The sequence below is a fragment of the Schistocerca gregaria genome, chromosome 8 (genome assembly GCF_023897955.1).
Source record: "Schistocerca gregaria isolate iqSchGreg1 chromosome 8, iqSchGreg1.2, whole genome shotgun sequence".
Taxonomy (NCBI): Eukaryota; Metazoa; Arthropoda; class Insecta; order Orthoptera; family Acrididae; genus Schistocerca; species Schistocerca gregaria.
This window is the reverse complement of record NC_064927.1, coordinates 236,767,932-236,788,913: the sequence shown is the minus strand read 5'-3', so window position 1 is coordinate 236,788,913 and position 20,982 is coordinate 236,767,932. Positions and strand designations below refer to the sequence as shown.

The 20,982-nt window shown below is 41.7% G+C and overlaps 1 protein-coding gene across 9 annotated transcripts in view; it reads right to left on the bottom strand.

Annotated features, from left to right (window-relative positions):
- LOC126284740 (uncharacterized) overlaps positions 1 to 20,982 on the bottom strand; it is a 624,884-nt gene that overhangs the window by 34,724 nt on the left and 569,178 nt on the right. For 7 of the 9 annotated variants that reach the window (XR_007551535.1, XR_007551536.1, XR_007551538.1 and 4 more), the window contains one exon: positions 15,985 to 16,113. The exons of the other annotated variants lie outside the window; for them this stretch is intronic. The gene's annotated coding sequence lies outside the window, so the exon portion shown is untranslated. The remainder of the gene's footprint in view (positions 1 to 15,984; positions 16,114 to 20,982) is intronic. 9 annotated transcript variants of the gene reach the window in all.

Genomic DNA, 20,982 nt, shown 5'->3' with positions numbered 1-20,982 from the left:
CAATAGTTTAAATGTGGACTGAATAGTACCGTGTCTTCGATTATAACAACAAATAAACATTTTTGTGTGGAAATTTCGGAAATTATTTTCCAGAAGCTAATCCATTATCTTACCACCCGATAAATTTTTTATTGACTATTTCTCTACAGAACTTTATTTCATTGCTAGAGTTGCGCAATTACAGTAATTGTAGATAGGAGATGGTGTTTTTTTTTTTTTATCAACGCTGCTTTTACATCATCTTGAAAGTATCTACGTTAGACGCCATTCTGAGGTAGGTGAATTTCTAATTTGCAGCCTGCACAAGGAAATTCAAACACAGCCACGCTGCAGGAGCAAACTGCTGAGTTCATCGGTCCCTAGACTTATACACTAATTAAACCAACTTATACTAAGAACAACACACACCCCCACGCCCGACGACAACACTATCAGTATGCAGACACTTACATAATGCAGAACTGACAACTGGACGTCAAATGAGGAGGAGCCGCGCCAGAATGAAAGGAGTCGGGGAGTACTGTGAAGTCAGTATAGAAGCATTAACAGCAGATAGGGACGGGCAGTAGTACTCAATGATGTTGTCTGTTCACTGGATGTCACCTGAGTCACAAATCCACTAGAGGGATTTCAAGCCTTCCTAAGGGCCCCTAGTCGCCTTTTTGTGACATGACTGTGAAGTGGAAATGCGAAGGAACAACCACAACTAAACCTACCAGGCAGACCTTAGGTAATGACGGACGGGAATCTTTGAGCATTGCGGAGTGCGACAGTGAAAAACCGCGTGATATCGGCGGAAGGAGTCACTAGTGATTTCCAGAGTGCTACCAACAGTACAGCGTGTTCGAGTGACTCTTCCTAAGCTACGCATTTCTGTAGTCAATGCTGAGCGACGCTGGAGGTGGTGTGAAGACCGACGCCACAGGGTATTGAATGACTGAAAACGAATGATTTGAACTGATGAACCACGCTATACCCTGTGTCCATCTAATGAATGGTTTTGGATTTGGTGAATGCCTGGTGGACGTTGCCCACCACCTTATATAGCGTCAACAGTGAAACACGGATGTGGTGTTGCAGCATGGGGATGGTTCTCGTGGTTAGGGTATGGTCCCCATTGGGTAATTATGGAAACGCTAAATTCGGAAGGATATGAACAAATCTTATAGCTTTGTGTACTGCGTACACTAGATGAACAGTTCGGAGCCGGTAACATTATCAGCATGATATTGCATCTTGCCGCAAAATTGCATCTGCGAGATAATGAGTTGTGGGAAATAACATTCCTGAAATGAACTGGCCTCCCCAAAGTACTGACCTGACGCAATGGGACATTTTCCGGATGAGTTAGACCCCTGCGTCCAACACCACTACATTTTGTGTTTTCAGCTCTTGCCATTCCTCCACAGACATTCAGACAACTGACTGAAAGCTTTCCAAGCACAAATCAAGCCGTAATAAAAACGAACTATGGACACGGCTTGCATTAATGCCCACTTATAGGTGTTTGGATACTTTTGATCAGGTACTGTACGTCATCTTTCTCCAAAGGATTTCCATTTAAGTTTCCTGAGCCTTATTTTACAATATCGTATGCTACGCACTAACTTATTACGATTAGTTATATGTCTGCCGTCGTATCTACGTGATATGGATTTCAAACAATGCAATGATACTCTATAACGGTCGCTCTAGCACCTTGTATAACATATGATTTTTTTTAGAGATACGAGGGTAATCCCAAAAGTAAGGTCTCCTATTTTTTTATAAGTACATAGCCTGTTTATTTCTACAATAGTTTACATCAGTTTACAGCTTGAACATTTAGCTATTTTTCGACATAATCACTATTTCTGTCGATGCATTTTTGTAGACGCTGTGGCAATTTTTGTTTGCCCATGTCATACCAGCTCGCCGCCATGCTGTTCAGAAAGCTATGAACCTCTAATTTCACCTCGTCGTCGGAACTGAATTGCTTTCTGGCCAAATGTTCTTTTAACCTAGGGAACAGGTGATAGTCACTGGGCGCCAAGTCAGGACTGTAGGGTGGGTGAGTGATGATGTTCCACAGAAACTGTTGCAGGAGAGCAACGGTTTGCCGAGCGATGTGTGGGCGAACATTGTCATGGAGAATGTGCACGAACTTGCTCAACATTCCTCTTCTGCCGTTCTGAATGGCCCGTTTGAGTTTTTTCAGTCTCACGGTACCTGTCAGCGTTAATTGTGGTCCCAGTGGGCATAAAGTCGACCAACAATACCCCTTTCCTATCTCAAAAACGGTAGCCATGACTTTACCGGCAGACTGTGTTTGTTTGAATTTCCACGGCTTTGGCGAAGAAGGATGCCGCCACTAGCGTGATTGTTGCTTCGTCTCGAGACCTTACTTTTGGGATTACCCTCGTACATTGCACGTTCCCAGAAACCTTCCTACAAATCGTCTTTGCAGCTGCTCACTGACCATGATTTAAGTAGCACATTGTTCATATAGTGTTCGGGAGGACTACAGTTCAAATACCAGTACGACCATCGAGATTGACGTTTTCCCTAAATGGCTTACGGTGAATTCCCCGAAGGGCATCGCCATTTTCGTGCTATCCTTTCCTAATCCTAGCTTGTCTCCGTCTTTAACGACCTCGACGTCGACGGCACGTTAAACCATAATCTTTTGTCCTTCATTGATCATAACAGAACCGCAACAAAAGATGAGAAAAGTGAAAGTCGGATACCAAATTCTGTTTTCCGATACTGCTTCGCCAACGAGGTCGCTCCACGTAGATATAGAAATATGTGGATTGGAACTTTAGTAGTGGAACCTATTTACTTACAACTTACATGAAATCCATAAGCTAAATTATTACTTTTTTAGGGATCCGCACATCAGTCAGTAAAAGCAGAACTGTTATAGGATTACTTCGTTGTTCGTCTGTCTGTATGTCAGATTAATAAAAACTCTTTTTATCAGGAAAGGTTAGTCGCATCAAGCTGAAATTTATTTCACATATTAAGGTCTGTTTTCCCTTGGCGGTGTAAAAATCTTAAGCTTGTAAGTAAGTGCAGTCCAAAAGTTACGGCCATATATGCCACATACTTTGATACTCGCAAACTTACCCGTTGAAATCTACAGGGACGTAGAGTCATAAAATTTGCCATGGAGCAAGATTTCACAGTAGAAGTAAAGGGGAAAAATATCAGAAAATCGTTAATTTGTAAATCTGTCACACATAAAATATTTCTTTTGTCATTTCTCACCAGACTTAAAACTTAAAATTAAAAAATTCCCGAAAGTCATACAATGAAGGCTTTCACGACCGGATGTTCCAGCTGCCGAGACTTTCTCCGGGTTGTATGGCCGTGGTCCATGGAACTCTTCTATCCCTGACGTTTCGTCGAAACCTACATAGGACATTTTCGGAGGTGCTCCTGGTTGTGCTGAGCCTTGCCGACTGGATTTCACGTGATAGCAGAGACAATCTTCGTCAAGGATAAAATATGGCTATCGACCACAGTACGTCAAAGATAAAAACTTCTCATCGGTTCTGTAGCGCCACTATCCATATATCGCTGAGTTTCATGGCTTCTTATTTTCTTTTAAATTATCCTCATGTTTATATATTTGGATGGCTTCTCTATACAGCCGTGGATAATAGTTCGTCATAGTACATAAAACTTCAGTTTCCGAAAACTTCACTACATGATCACCCGACCGAAGAGTATGGTTCCGCCACGGCTGACTTGTCTGTTTTCCCAGTCGGCAAAGACTTTTATGTTCCTTCAACCGTGTATGTACACTTCTCTTTGTAGTTCCAATGTAGACCCTACCACATGCACACGGAATCTTGTGTAGACTACTTGCAGACAGAGGGGGACGTTTATCCTTAACGGTACGAAGTGCTTGGCCCATTTTCTTCAACCAGGAGCACCTCCGAATATGTCCAGCACGAAACGTCAGGGGTAGAAGAGTTCCATGGACCACGGCCATACAACCCGGAAGAATTCTCCGCATTCCCGAAAATCTTGGAATTCTCGTAATCGATATCTTGTCAGTATCAGCGTCGATACTGGCAAAAATCGTCGAGATCCTCGATTCCCGGTAGGCATGAACTGTCGATATACATAATTAAGTTTGTGGTGAACCCTCAGAGCGCGGGTACTATTCACACTTGGCCATTTTTCCTTCTTGGGCTAGCTCACTATAATACTCAACAGCTGCATGCTTGTAAGACTTTAACCTGAAAGTCTTTGTATTTAAATTAACTGAAACCTCTTCCTTTTTTCCTGCAAGCGTTCTGAAAAATAGGAAACTACGACTCGTACTTGACGTCGATGTTAGCGCCTTTTTGTTGTATTTTTAACCACTCTTTGCTCGAATTTTAAATAAACATTTGCTTCTAAGCTACAAGTTTCACCGAGCACCGAACAGTTGATTTTTTGCACTTATATGATAGGATACAAATAATTCACGTAAACTTGATCCGTCGTACCCGCTGTCCACGACAGAACCGTGTGTTCCTGTTTAGTGACACGATGGCTATAGAACCCTCTCTTCCGAAAGAAAGACCACATCAGTAGCGCGAAAACAAGGGTGGCTGAAAGTGCGCCGTGGGCATAAAAACCCCGAGGCGGCGAACGTCGTTGCCGGCGGCAGAGGGAGTGGGGGTTCCCAGCCCCCGGAACCCAAAGCCGCCGCCTGAATGCGTGTGTGTGACTTGTAGGAAGCTCTTTGAGTGAAGGTAATGACGCAAGTAATGGAGCTAATTAATTTCATGACCAGAGCAAGGGCAGCCCTTTCCCGAGCGCAGGCCGCAATCAGGGGCGGGATAATGGCTCAAGGGAGGCAAGCGCCGTGGCCTGGCATTAACAGTTAGTTACGCCGGCGCGCGGGGTCGCCCCCTCCACCCCACCACCCCTCCACCCCTCCAAATTGAACAATATCGGGACGGTTGCGGCTACTCGCATCGCGCTCGCTAACGAGAAACACATTCAAAAGACCCAGCACTTTTGTTGCGAAACTGGTTACGCAGCCTCCCGAGTAGCTGCTTGCGGGGTGTGGCTATAAAATAACGTGACTGATTCTGTAAAACATTTTAACTCAGAAACATAAATATTTAGTTATTTTCGCCTTCAATACACTCCCCTCTTCTATCCCTACAACGCTCCATGTCATCTTTCCATTGATGGAAACAGTGCTTGACGTATCCCTCTGCGAGGGAAAGGTGTAGGTGTGGAAAACACTGATACCATAACACTTTAGGTAAATGAGAGGGAATTCAGAGATGCACAAAATGTCAGCAATACTTTAAACAAACATTATATTGAAGTTGTGGACAAATTAATAACTCAAAATAATACTTCCAAAATAAATACAATAAACTTTCCATACGAGACAAAAAGCTTATTCTTGGCCCAAACTAATGAATCAGAAATTGTAAAAATAATACATAGTCTAAAAGCAAAAAACACTGAGGGACTACAGGGTATATCCACTAAACTAATTACATGCTGTTTACCGTGGATAGTAAAGCCATTAGCCTGTCTGATAAACTTATATATAGATGAAGGAGCATATCCAATGTACCTGAAAAGAGTAAAGTAATCCCTCTATATAGGGTGTTTCGGAAATGATGGTCAATACTCAGGGATATGACAGGAATGATCATTCGAAACAAAAATGTCAAATACACATGGGTTCTAAAACGCATACCTTGACAGCTATAAGCAATTCTTGATCTTTGATGCTGTAAAATAAAACTCTTCTACCGCAAGCTCCTTGCTTTCCATATTTTGTGAGGTGCTAGTACGGACCAAAATAAGCAGAAAATGTCCGGTAAACTTGTGCTCTAAAATGAATGCGTTAAGAACTATGAGCACTTGTTCATCTTCGCTACTTTGAAACACAACTCTTCTAATAAACAAGTGCTCTTAACTTTTAAGATATGCATTTTAGAGCACAAGTTTACTGGGCTTTTTTTCTTGTTTTGGTCCATACTGCCACTTGCAAAAATATGGAAAGCAAAGAGCTTACAATATAAGAGATTTATTTCGCAGTATCAAAAATCAAGAATTGCTCTTAGCTTTTTAGATGTGCGTTTACTTGACTTTTTTGTTTCGAATGATCATTTCTGTCCTATCCCTGAATATTGACCATCACTTCTGAAACACCCTGTATAAAGAGCCTGGAAAAAATACCAGGGAAATTACAGACCTATAGCTATTACATCTGTACTCTCTAAAATAATAGAAACGATAATAAAAGACAGAAAATTAAATTTTATACGAACATGCAATATTCTCAGCGATGAACAAAAGAGATTCCGAAAGGGCAAATTACCAAAACAGCAATAGCTGAATTTGTAACACTTGTAACTAAAACACTTGATGAATGGAAGAAACTCTGCGGTATGTACATGAACATATCTAAAGCATTTGACTGTGTACACTACGACATCCTATTAGACAAGCTTCATTGTTGTGGTACAACGCGGAAAGTAGTATACATCATTAAATGGTTTTTGTAAAATAGAAAGCACTGTGTAGAAATAAAACAAAAAGTGAAAATAATATTACAAGCGTTGTCTCAAATTTTGAAATTGTGAAATATAGGGTTCCTTAAGGATCCCTCTTTGGTCCTCTACGTTTCATTCTGTATGTCAATAAGTAGACCAAACCAGTATCTGATAGTGTAGTCATGTATGTATATGACACTTCATTTGTTGACACCAGCTCTACAACAGATGACACGCAAAAGAAGGCTTCGCTAAATACGAAAAGTGGAAACAAGTATTTCAGAGAAAACAATCTCTTTATAAATGGAAACAAAACATATATCCAATACATCCAACCAAAAACACTCTTTGGACAACATCACTGTCAGGCTAGGAGACCTATAACTAAAGAAAACAGACCGCAACAAATTTCTGGGTGTGACAGTGGCTAAGTATATGATATGGGAGAATCACATAAATAACTTTTGCAGTAAATTAGGTTGAAGTATATTTCTGATGAAAAAATGTCAAAATCAATAAATCACGCTACAAACTCTGTACTATGGGCTAAATCCATTTGCACCTCTCAAATGGCATCCTGGTTTCGGGAAATTCTGCAAATGTGCACACACAAAGGATATTAAGACTACAAAAGAGAGCTGTACGATGGATCACAAACGTATCACCTAGAAAATTCGGCAGAAATAAGTTCAGAGAGCTAAAATCTTTCACAGTAGTAATATATATATATATATCCTCCCCCCATGAACCATGGACCTTGCCGTTGGTGGGAAGGATTGCGTGCCTCAGCGATACAGATGGCCGTACCGTAGGTGCAACCACAACGGAGGGGTATCTGTTGAGAGGCCAGACAAACGTGTGGTTCCTGAAGAGGGGCAGCAGCCTTTTCAGTAGTTACAGGGGCAACAGCCTGGATGATTGACTCATCTGGCCTTGCAACATTAACCAAAACGGCCTTGCTGTGCTGGTACTGCGAACGGCTGAAAGCAAGGGGAAACTACAGCCGTAATTTTTCCCGAGGACATGCAGCTTTACTGTATGATTAAATGATGATGGCATCCTCTTGGGTAAAATATTCCGGAGGTAAAATAGTCGCCCATTCGGATCTCCGGGCGGGGACTACTCAGGAGGATGTCGTTATCAGGAGAAAGAAAACTGGCGTTCTACGTATCGGAGCGTGGAATGTCAGATCCCTTAATCGGGCAGGTAGGTTAGAAAATTTAAAAAGGGAAATGGATAGGTTAAAGTTAGATATAGTGGGAATTAGTGAAGTTCGGTGGCAGGAGGAACAAGACTTCTGGTCAGGTGACTACAGGGTTATAAACACAAAATCAAATAGGGGTAATGCAGGAGTAGGTTTAATAATGAATAGGAAAATAGGAATGCGGGTAAGCTACTACAAACAGCATAGTGAACGCATTATTGTGGCCAAGATAGATACGAAGCCCACACCTACTACAGTAGTACAAGTTTATATGCCAACTAGCTCTGCAGATGATGAAGAAATTGAGGAAATGTACGGTGAAATAAAAGAAATTATTCAGATAGTGAAGGGAGACGAAAATTTAATAGTAATGGGTGACTGGAATTCGAGTGTAGGAAAAGGGAGAGAAGGAAACATAGTAGGTGAATATGGATTGGGGCTAAGAAATGAAAGAGGAAGCCGCCTAATAGAATTTTGCACAGAGGACAACTTAATCATAGCTAACACTTGGTTTAAGAATCATGAAAGAAGGTTGTATACGTGGAAGAACCCTGGAGATACTAAAAGGTATCAGATAGATTATATAATGGTAAGACAGAGATTTAGGAACCAGGTTTTAAGTTGTAAGACATTTCCAGGGGCAGATGTGGACTCTGACCACAATCTATTGGTTATGACCTGTAGGTTAAAACTGAAGAAACTGCAAAAATGTGGGAAATTAAGGAGATGGGACCTGGATAAACTGAAAGAACCAGAGGTTGTACAGAGTTTCAGGGAGAGCATAAGGGAACAATTGACAGGAATAGGGGAAAGAAATACAGTAGAAGAAGAATGGGTAGCTCTGAGGGATGTAATAGTGAAGGCAGCAGAGGATAAAGTAGGTACAAAGACGAGGGCTGCTAGAAATCCTTGGGTAACAGAAGAAATATTGAATTTAATTGATGAAAGGAGAAAGTATAAAAATGCAGTAAATGAAGCAGGCAAAAAGGAATACAAACGTCTCAAAAATGAGATCGACAGGAAGTGCAAAATGGCTAAACAGGGATGGCTAGAGGACAAATGTAAGGATGTAGAAGCTTATCTCACTAGGGGTAAGATAGATACTGCCTACAGGAAAATTAAAGAGACCTTTGGAGAGAAGAGAACCACGTGTATGAATATCAAGAGCTCAGATGGCAGCCCAGTTCTAAGCAAAGAAGGGAAGGCAGAAAGGTGGAAGGAGTATATAGAAGGTTTATACAAGGGCGATGTACTTGAGGACAATATTATGGAAATTGAAGAGGATGTAGATGAAGACGAAATGGGAGATACGATACTGCGTGAAGAGTTTGACAGAGCACTGAAAGACCTGAGTCGAAACAAGGCCCCCGGAGTAGACAACATTCCATTAGAACTACTGACGGCCTTGGGACAACCAGTCCTGACAAAACTCTACCAGCTGGTGAGCAAGATGTATGAGACAGGCGAAATACCCTCAGACTTCAAGAAGAATATAATAATTCCAATCCCAAAGAAAGCAGGTGCTGACAGATGTGAAAATTACCGAACTATCAGTTTAATAAGCCACGGCTGCAAAATACTAACGCGAATTCTTTACAGACGAATGGAAAAACTGGTAGATGCAGACCTCGGGGAGGATCAGTTTGGATTCCGTCGAAATGTTGGAACACGTGAGACAATACTGACCTTACGACTTATCTCAGAAGAAAGATTAAGAAAAGGCAAACCTACGTTTCTAGCATTTGTAGACTTAGAGAAAGCTTTTGACAATGTTGACTGGAATACTCCGGAAGCTGTGAAAGAAACCGCCACTTGTGTCTTAGCCAGAGTGAGTGATGTACACCTGCTACTACGACCGCGTGAGAACGGCTCTTGTATTACTTCTTATCGACCGTACATTCACCACCTATAAGAACCTAAATAAATGATATTAAATATTATTCAATCATTTTCCAAACACAATTTGTACAGAAACCAGATGGCAGTAGTAAGAGTCGAGGGGCATGAAAGGGAAGCAGTGGTTGGGAAAGGAGTGAGACAGGGTTGTAGCCTCTCCCCGATGTTATTCAATCTGTATATTGAGCAAGCAGTAAAGGAAACAAAAGAAAAATTTGGAGTAGGTATTAAAATTCATGGAGACGATGTAAAAACTTTGAGGTTCGCCGATGACATTGTAATTATGTCAGAGACAGCAAAGGACTTGGAAGAGCAGTTGAACGGAATGGACAGTGTCTTGAAAGGAGGATATAAGATGAACATTAACAAAAGCAAAACGAGGATAATGGAATGTAGTCAAATTAAATCGGGTGATGCTGAGGGAATTAGATTAGGAAATGAGACACTTAAAGTAGTAAAGGAGTTTTGCTATTTAGGAAGTAAAATAACTGATGATGGTCGAAGTAGAGAGGATTTAAAGTGTAGACTGGCAATGGCAACGAAAGCGTTTCTGAAGAAGAGAAATTTGTTAACATCGAGTATAGATATAAGAGTCAGGAAGTCTTTTCTGAAAGTGATTGTATGGAAGTGAAACATGGACGATAACTAGTTTGGACAAGAAGAGAATAGAAGCTTTCGAAATGTGGTGCTACAGAAGAATACTGAAGATAAGGTGGATAGATCACGTAACTAATGAGGAGGTATTGAATAGGATTGGGGAGAAGAGAAGTTTGTGGCACAACTTGACTAGAAGAAGAGATGGGTTGGTAGGACATGTTTTGAGGCATCAAGGGATCACAAATTTAGCATTGGAGGGCAGCGTGGAGGGTAAAAATCGTAGAGGGAGACCGAGAGATGAGTACACTAAGCAGATTCAGAAGGATGTTGGTTGCAGTAGGTACTGGGAGATGAAGCAGCTTGCACAGGATAGAGTAGCATGGAGAGCTGCATCAAACCAGTCTCCGGACTGAAGACAACAACAACATATATATATATATATATATATATCTACTTAAAACTAACTGCACTGCCTTGCTAAATGGAGAATATCATGAATATAATACAAGAATAAAAAATGACCATAATATAGAACGAAGTAGGTTAAAATTAACAGAGAAAGAACCTGTAAATGCATGACGTATACTATACAACAGTTTACCGCAATGTATAAAAATGATAGAAAGTATGTTTCTTTTTAAAAGAAAATTAAAAAGACATCTCATCAATATTTGCCCCTAAAGTGTTAAAGAATATCTTGAAATAAAATATTAAATAGTATGTCAGTATACATTGCAAATGGAAACTGCAACAAATTTAAAATGGTGTATAGAATCACTTCAGACATGTCAGATGTACTACATAATATTTCGTGTCAAAACACCGATGCTGCGGTCCTCTAATTTTTTTCTGTTTTTTTCTTGGCAGTGCTGAGTGAAGATGAAAGACTTACAGAAAAATGAAGTATATTATAATTGATGCCTTTTATAATGTACTTTTAATGATACTTCTTGTGAAAATTATATAAAATATATGTACATTTACTATCTTTTTGTAATTAGCAACAGTTAGACTATAAATGCAATCATACATAAATTGGTAGATATCAGTGTATATTCACCATGTATATGTAAGCTTTATGTAAACATGAAATGTCCAATATCGTTGTAATAAATGATGCACGGACAAATAAATAAATAAAGAAAGAAAACTCCTCGATTGCGTGAACCGCTTTTCCTTTCACTGCATCAGTGGACTTAAATCTTGTTCCTTTTAAAGCAGATTTGATCTTACGAAATAAGAGTGCTAGGTCAGCTCTACACTGGGGTGTAGTACTTGTCTAGGAACCTCTTAACGATGCGGTGGTTTGTCTTGATGCAGAGCCCATGACTTGTTTTTCCACAATTCGAATTGCTTGTTTCTTATTTTCTCATTGAGTTGAGCAACAATCTCAAAATGGGAATGTTGATTAGTAGTGTGACCTCTAGGAATCCAGTGAAGCTACACAATTCCATGAATATCGAAAAAAAATAATAAACATCAACGCTTTCAATCTTGATTTGTACACTCGAGCTTTCTTTCGCTCTCGGTGAAGTTGAGCCATTCCAGTACATCGATTGGGGCTTAGTTTCTAGATAATAAGTGAAAAACCAAGATTCGTCAAATGTTATCACTCTTTCCAAGAAATTAGGACCGTTTTCAATGGCGTTCAAAGCATCAGTTCAAACATTTTCACGAGCTTCATTTTTGTTCGATAACAGAAATTTTCGGTACTAGTTTCGCAAACACTTTTCTCATGTTAGATTGCTTATGTAAGATGTGTCTTACGTATTCTTTGTCAATTCTCACAGTTTCAACAATCAATCGAATAGCCAACTGACGGTCAGATCAAGTGAGATTACATACTTGTTTTCATCCGTTTTTTATTTGAAGGGCGTCCCGTCTTCTCAACCACCTTGGAAACGCTTGAACCACTCGAACACAGTCTTCGCCACACAATTCTATCAGTAAATTATAGGTTTCGGAATTGATTTTTCAAAGTTTCGTGTGAAACTTTACGATAATTCGTTACTTTATTATTACACTTATAAGTTTTCTGGCAAAAAGAAGAAAAAAGGAACAAAAACAGCTCTTACACGAACGAAGGCCCTGGCCGCAGTGACTCGTCTACAGACACCAGAGATGGCGCATTCGACTAAAAAGGCTTCACGCCTCACAGCTATTGGTCCTTCATCTTTGGACAATGCGTACTCACTCTGTGAGAGCATCAGTTCCCTTGCTTTACAGCCACACCTCCTAAGCGCTTTGCTGGACAATGTTGGTTGGTTGGTTAGTTTGGGGTATAAAGGGACAAAACTACAGGGTCATCAGTCCCTTTTTCCTCATGCAAACAAGTCGGAAGTTCCATGCGGCTTTTCGCGGATGATGCCGTAGTATACAGAGAAGTTGCAGCATTAGAAAATTGCAGAGAAATGCAGGAAGATCTGCAGCGGATAGGCATTTGCTGCAGGGAGTGGAAACTGACCCTTAACATAGACAAATGTAACGTATTGCGAATACATAGAAAGAAGGATCCTTTGTTGTATGATTATATGATAGCAGAACAAACACTGGTAGCAGTTACTTCTGTAAAATATCTGGGAGTATGCGTGCGGAACGATTTGAAGTGGAATGATCATATAAAATTAATTGTTGGTAAAGCGGGTACCAGGTTAACATTCATTGGGAGAGTCCTTAGAAAATGTAGTCCATCAAAAAAGGAGGTGGCTTACAAAACACTCGTTCGACCTATACTTGAGTATTGCTCATCAGTGTGGGATCCGTACCAGGTCGAGTTGACGGATGAGATAGAGGAGATCCAAAGAAGAGCGTCGCGTTTCGTCACAGGGTTACTTGGTAAGCGTGATAGCGTTACGGAGATGTTTAGCAAACTCAAGTGGCAGACTCTGCAAGAGAGGCGCTCTGCATCGCGGTGTAGCTTGCTCGCCAGGTTTCGAGAGGGTGCGTTTCTGGATGAGGTATCGAATATATTGCTTCCCCCTACTTATACCTCCCGAAGAGATCACGAATGTAAAATTAGAGAGATTCGAGCGCGCACGGAGGCTTTCCGGCAGTCGTTTTTCCCGCGAACCATACGCGACTGGAACAGGAACGGGAGGTAATGACAGTGGCACGTAAAATGCCCTCCGCCACACGCCGGTGGGTGGCTTGCGGAGTATAAATGTCGATGTAGATGTCTCAAGGTAAATCAGTTCCCAAAAGGAGTTGGGAAAAGTAAAAGAGTGTATAACCAAGGTGAACAACACCGAAAGAGAAAAAGAAAGAAGCGAACCAAATGAGTAGAACGTACGCTAAAAGAGAAAGAAGAGGAAGGTATTAAAATAATATAGCAGATGGGCTGGTCTGGCTGATCACAAGAATAAGAAAGAATGAGCCAATCACGATAAAACACACTAAAATTTATATTTAAAAGATGAGGCGGAATGAACACACATAGGGAAAAGACGAACACCTAAGGGAAATAACAGGCAAAGAAAGAGTGACGAAGAGGTAAAATGGATGGAGGTGAAGGCCTGGGAGAGAAGGCCAGGCACCCACCATTAGAATGCATGATAAAGAACCGCCTCATGAATAAAATGTGAAACTAAGTCAGCCGCTGAGGCATTGCCGCCCAAACACCATAGGTACGGTGCTGAAAGGTTATAAGTCCGCCGCAGAGTGCGTAAAATTGAACAGTCCAACAAGATGTGGACGACAGTCAAGGGGGAACCACAGCGACACCAAGGCGGGTCCTCGCGACGGAGGAGGTGGCCATGTGTTAGCCACGTTTGGCCGATGTGGAGCCGTCACAGGACAAAGGAGTCCCTGTGAGTGGCTCGCATGGATGACCGGCACACATTCGCTTTCTCCTTCATAACACGGAGTTTACTTAGTGTATTGAGGGTGAGCCATTCATTATCACAGAACGCAAAACCTTTACGACGGAAGACCGATCGGAAATCATTCCCCGCAGCCCGATCTCCAGGGATGGTTTACTGGTAGCCTATTTGACAAAGCTGCCAGCAACTTCATTGTCCGGGATCCCGAAGATGAATGCTCAGCAGAAGCGGGAGTATCTACACTCCAGGAAATTGAAATTAGAACACCGTGAATTCATTGTCCCAGGAAGGGGAAACTTTATTGACACATTCCTGGGGTCAGATACATCACATGATCACACTGACAGAACCACAGGCACATAGACACAGGCAACAGAGCATGCACAATGTCGGCACTAGTACAGTGTATATCCACCTTTCTCAGCAATGCAGGCTGCTATTCTCCCATGGAGACGATCGTAGAGATGCTGGATGTAGTCCTGTGGAACGGCTTGCCATGCCATTTCCACCTGGCGCCTCAGTTGGACCAGCGTTCGTGCTGGACGTGCAGACCGCGTGAGACGACGCTTCATCCAGTCCAAAACATGCTCAATGGGGGACAGATCCGGAGATCTTGCTGGTCAGGGTAGTTGACTTACACCTTCTAGAGCACATTGGGTGGCACGGGATACATGCGGACGTGCATTGTCCTGTTGGAACAGCAAGCTCCCTTGCCGGTCTAGGAATGGTAGAACGATGGGTTCGATGACGGTTTGGATGTACCGTGCACTATTCAGTGTCCCCTCGACGATCACCAGAGGTGTACGGCCAGTGTAGGAGATCGCTCCCCACACCATGATACCGGGTGTTGGCCCTGTGTGCCTCGGTCGTATGCAGTCCTGATTGTGGCGCTCACCTGCACGGCGCCAAACACGCATACGACCATCATTGGCACCAAGGCAGAAGCGACCCTCATCGCTGAAGACGACACGTCTCCATTCGTCCCTCCATTCACGGCTGTCGCGACACCACTGGAGGCGGTCTGCACGATGTTGGGGCGTGAGCGGAAGACGGCCTAACGGTGTGCGGGACCGTAGCCCAGCTACATGGAGACGGTTGTGAATGGTCCTCGCCGATACCCCAGGATCAACAGTGTCCCTAATTTGCTGGGAAGTGGCGGTGCGGTCCCCTACGGCACTGCGTAGGATCCTACGGTCTTGGCGTGCATCCGTGCGTCGCTGCGGTCCGGTCCCAGGTCGACGGGCACGTGCACCTTCCGCCGACCACTGGCGACAACATCGATGTACTGTGGAGACCTCACGCCCCACGTGTTGAGCAATTCGGCGGTACGTCCAACCGGCCTCCCGCATGCCCACTATACGCCCTCGCTCAAAGTCCGTCAACTGCACATACGGTTCACGTCCACGCTGTCGCGGCATGCTACCAGTGTTAAAGACTGCGATGGAGCTCCGTATGCCACGGCAAACTGGCTGACACTGACGGCGGCGGTGCACAAATGCTGCGCAGCTAGCGCCATTCGACGGCCAACACCGCGGTTCCTGGTGTGTCCGCTGTGCCGTGCGTGTGATCATTGCTTGTACAGCCCTCTCGCAGTGTCCGGAGCAAGTATGGTGGGTCTGACACACCGGTGTCAATGTGTTCTTTTTTCCATTTCCAGGAGTGTATATCTACATAAACATTCGGCAACCCACCGTATGGTTCGTGGCTCTTCAGTCTGGAACCGCACAGCTGCTACGGTCGCAGGTTCGAATCCTGCCTCGGGCATGGATGTGTGTGATGTCCTTAGGTTAGTTAGGTTTAAGTAGTTATAAGTCTAGAGGACTGATGACCTCCGATGTTAAGTGCTTAGAGACATTTGAATTTTTGGAGGGAAGTAACATAGGGCGTGCTCCAGCGAAGTGTTATAGAATCTCCAATGTACTCAAAATACATAAACGATTTATCAGACAAAATTAGCAGCGCTTACCAGATTGTTCGCCGGCGATGCAAAGGAAAGTATTTTCGTAGGATGATGAAAATGAAATTCGGAAAGAGTTGGCCACTTCGTGTATTGAGCGGCAGCACCCTTTAAATGGGGATGAATTCAAGACAATGTCTGTAACAAAGAGAGAGGACCAGTTAGTATCTGTCGACAAGATTAGTGACCAGCATTTGAAGCAGATGATGACGATGACGACCATACATTTCAGACCCGACAGTGGCATGATTATCAGCGCCCTTTCAGAAACGAACCAAACTTTTAGCGTGGATTAAGTCCTTCCTTAGCAATAAAAAATTGGCCAATTGCGAGTAGGACTCGGGCTCTGAGTGTTCCATAAAAATTATGTATATAGACGGTTTATCCTTCCCAGGAATCGAGAATCTCAACGATTTTGCCTGTTATTGACAATGATGCAGGCAAGATAGTGGCCGTAGGAATTTCAAGGCCTCCAAGAATTCTAATAAATCAAATAACAAATGAAAAAAGAAATGTGTTTCTTATCCTATTATTACGAATTAACAATTTTATGGTATTTTCCTGTACTTGCATTGTGAAACCTTGCTTCTTGTCAAAATTTCACGATTCTAGGTCAACAGCAAGTGCCCTATATGTTTTGATGAGTGAATTTGCGAATATCAAAATGTGACCTAAGACCTTAGTATGCGGCATCAGTGTCATTTTGATGCGTCTACCCGTCCCCAAGGAAATGGGGCCTTAACAGATGGGCGAGCAGACGGATAACAAATGGCAAAAAATATTTTTTCGTTTGATATAATTACAGATTAACAGTTTTCGGATTTTCGTTTATTTGTACTGTGAAACCGCGCTTTTCGCGAAGTTCCATGATCCTAGGTCAACGGAAAGTGTCCTATAAGTTTTGATCAGTGAGTTTGCGAGTATCAAAATTTGTGACATAAATGGCCGTATATTCTAACTGCATTGACTGAGCTTATATTCATTGCACGACCAATAGACCACAGACTAGTATATAACAGAAATTTGAACTTGATACGTCTACCCATTCCTGAGAAAAAGGTGTCTATAACAGTCGGACCGACAGTGATCCTACGAAGTATAAGGGCTCCCTTTTTACCGAATTAGGTACGGAGGACTAATAAACAAAAGAATGGGAGGGTGTTTGTCTATTCTCAAAAATCTTTGAGAAAGTAATGTACTCAAGAGTGGTTAGCCAACTCAACAGTAATGGGATACTTAGTAAATCACAGTTCGGATTTCAGAAATGCTGTTCCACTGAGACAGCAATATACAATTTCACTGTCCACATAATAGAGTTTTTAAATAGTAAAATGTGACCAGTAGAAATAGTCTGTGACTTATCCAAAGCATTTGATTGTGTGAACTATGACATTATGTTAGACAAATTGCAATTCTATGGTATAAATACAACAGCATATGAGTGGTTTAAGTCATATCTACAGAACAGAAAGCAAAAAGTCTCTTTATATCCTTCGAGTGATTCAAAGGAGTTTGCCACCTCATCAAACTGGGGTGAAATTACATTAGGTGTTCCACAAGGTTCGATCATGGGTCCCCTACTGCTCTTGATATATGTGAATGACCTCCATTCTTATGTGAAACAAGATGCTGAACTGGCACTGTTTGCTGATGATACAAGCATAACTATTAATCCAGTAAAAGAAATTCCGATAGAAAATGATACAAATAAGGTCTTTGGGAAAGTTATTAATTGGTATTCTGCAAATTGGCTTGCTCTGAACTTTGAAAAAACACAGTACATCCAATTTTCTGCTGCAAAAAGTATAATTCCTTCAATAAACATAACACATCAAAAGAAGTCAGTAGCCAGGGTGTAAGGTGTCAGGCAAATCCAGCACCTTCCATGAAAACCTGACATGATAAGCAAATCCAGTAGTATGTCACATAGCTCCGAATAAATCGTGACATTAAATTAACCAAATTAATACGAGTAACGAGTGAGCAAATGGAATACCACAGACTAACACAAGAATGCCTAAATAAATGTCATACCTTCCCACCGTGAGACGGACGCAGTTCCAAGGGGAGAAACGAGAACAGAAGCCGAGAGCAGAACCGTGTTGAGCTAGAAGGCCCTACGATAAGGGACGGACACCCACGTCGAAAGTTAACCACCAGGACCATCCTCCAGCCCATGTTAAAAGCTAGAGCCCTCCAGAAGAACAGTATAGATCTTTTGATAACACTAAAAGGGCCACACCATCTGCAAGTTTTAGCGTGAGACTTTTCCGCGTCTCTGTTACGTTGCAAAGTTTAAAAACATTGCCCCACCACGAAAAGTATAACGTTTCTCATTGGATAGACAGAATTTTTGTAGGCGGAGCTTAAGGCTAACATTGAGACCCTGATTGGTCAGATGAAAACACAGCCAGATAGTTTTTTTTAAACCAACTTCAGTAAATTGTAGTAAGGAGAAGTTAGGATAGAGTTGCTTCCGAGGCGGCAACGTGCGTTGAGCTGTGCCGACCGACGCCCCCTGACACTGAATAACCAACGACAAGGTAATGAACGCATACAATGCCGCATAACAGCGCATAAAGCTTCACTCAGAACTGCAGAAGTCTCATCTGTTACATCCCCTTTTTACGTAATACTAGTGTCGATCGTCAATTAAATCTCATGGTATTCACATTTGCTACATAAGTTAAAATCTGGAACGTGATGATTTTTCTGTTATATAATTATTGAGAAGCGACATCAGCCACAGTAATTTACAACAAGTTAGATAAGTAATTAAAGATAATTGAGGGTCACTGTAGACCATTTTGATAGTTTTCTTTTTTGTGAAACTTTATTTAAACCTAGATTATAGATGTGATATGGCATAGGTCATCCTTCGATCCATTGTAGAACTTCGAAACCCATTCAGGGTATATTCGTTCACATTTTTGTTGAACGCAGTTGGTTTTTATCATCCTGTATTAAAACTTTTTCCTTTTATCAATAGTGCAATTTATAAACAATGTTTTGTGAGTAGGATAAAATTTCTAATGATAAACTTAACTAATTTTTCGGCGTTATTTTACCAGCTATATAAAAATAGGAAAGCCTTGAACCCCTTCTACTAAATTTAGTTAATATTTAGATTCTTTTACAGGGAGTGTAGTGGAGCTGACGCTGTAATCATTAAGGATTTGATTATATCATCGCTAGTCTCACTGAACTCTTCTGAACTCTACATGTCATGTGTGGTCTGGCGTCTCCTTACCAGCAACAGGTCCCAGGTTCAAACTAGTCAACTCCCTAAAAAACACGCTCAGAGCGTCGTTGCGCGAAAGTGGTAGGGAGACACGACATAGAACAAACAGAAACCACGCAGAATGTTAGAAGGGTAGAGCATACTAAGTTTTTGGGTGTACATATAGATGAGTAATTGACATATAGATGAGAATCTTAATTGCTAAAGTCATATTTTGGATCTCCTAAAGCGACTAGGTTCAGCAACTTTTGCAACCAGAATAATTGCCAATTTTGAGAATGTAGAAATTAGTAAGCAAACATACTTTGCATAATTCCATTCTCTGATGTCTTACGGAATAATATTCTGGGGCAACTCAACACTTAGGCAGAAGGTATTCACTGCTCAAAAGAACGTAGTTAGAATAATGTGTGGGGTCCATAGTCGCACATCTTGTAGGCATCTGTTTAAAAAGTTAGGAATTCTTACAACTGCTTCACAGTAAATTTACTCAGTAATGAAATTTTTTCTCAACAACATGGACCAGTTTAAAATCAACAGTGACATTCATGATTACAATACCAGAAAAAAGGAAGACCTACACTATCCTTTACTTAACGTATCTTTGGCACAGAAAGGGGTAAATATGCTATTATAAAACTTTTTGATAAATTACAAGATGCAATAAAATGTATGACAGACAGCAGTAATAGTTTCAAAAACAAATTGAAGTCATACCTTCTTGACAACTCCTACACCATAGATGAATTCTTGAATGTGAGTAAATAAATCTGGAGATATAATATATGCATTTTGTGCCAATTTAAGGGAATAGGGTAGATAACAGAAATATTTAGGTATAACAATATAACGTAAAAAAAATAATTTGTTTCCTGTGCGCATTTCTCGTGCATTTGACACGTTCCACATCATAACGGTTTTTCCGTGTTATTGACCAATGGAACACGTAACTGACTATGTGCATTCATGCACTTCCTTCACTCCTTAATAAAACAATAACATAGCGAAATGAATAATTCCGTGGGGCTTCGGTGCGTGACGTCAGAGATAAGGACGTGCCTCTGCAATGCCTTTGCGGTGTGGATATCGTTGCCGCTGGCTGCGCAGTGTTCCTGTGTACATGCCATTGAGAGCAATATTGACTTGGCTGGACAATTCAATAAGCAACAGCTTATGGGTGGTCCGCGTGTTATTCGTGGACTACGAATGCAGTTCACGTGCGATGTTTCTGCTGTGTTTGGAGACAGTACATGGCTGATCTTGGCTGTAATATGGGGGAACCATGCTGACTATGGTGGTCTTGAAGCATTCCCCGATGCAAACATCTTGGCTTGGAAGACATGGAGGACAGCTGAAAGTACAGGTCTACTTGCTAAGGTTCCCTGTGGTACTTTGGTACCTGATAAGCCGTTTACTTTGTCTACAAGAAGAACGAAGAAGCTCAATGCAGATGAGTATCTGTTTGTTTGGGCCGAAGTAGGAAACAAGTCTTTCAGTTCGACGCTTCTTCGTCGACCTGCGTGTCAATAACCTACCTCAGTTATTCTACATAGAAAAAGATGGCAATAGTTTAACTTGTAATTGGGAGCATGCTGGGTTCCTGCGGTCATGCCATAAAATACTAAATGAAACAGGAATAATCGGAAAAATAATTCTGAAAGTTAATCACCGGTACATTCGGCTGCCTGTCATGAAGTCATACGAGCAACGACGCACATGGCATAATTTACTACTAAAAATCGTCCATAAAGTAAATTATAATGCAC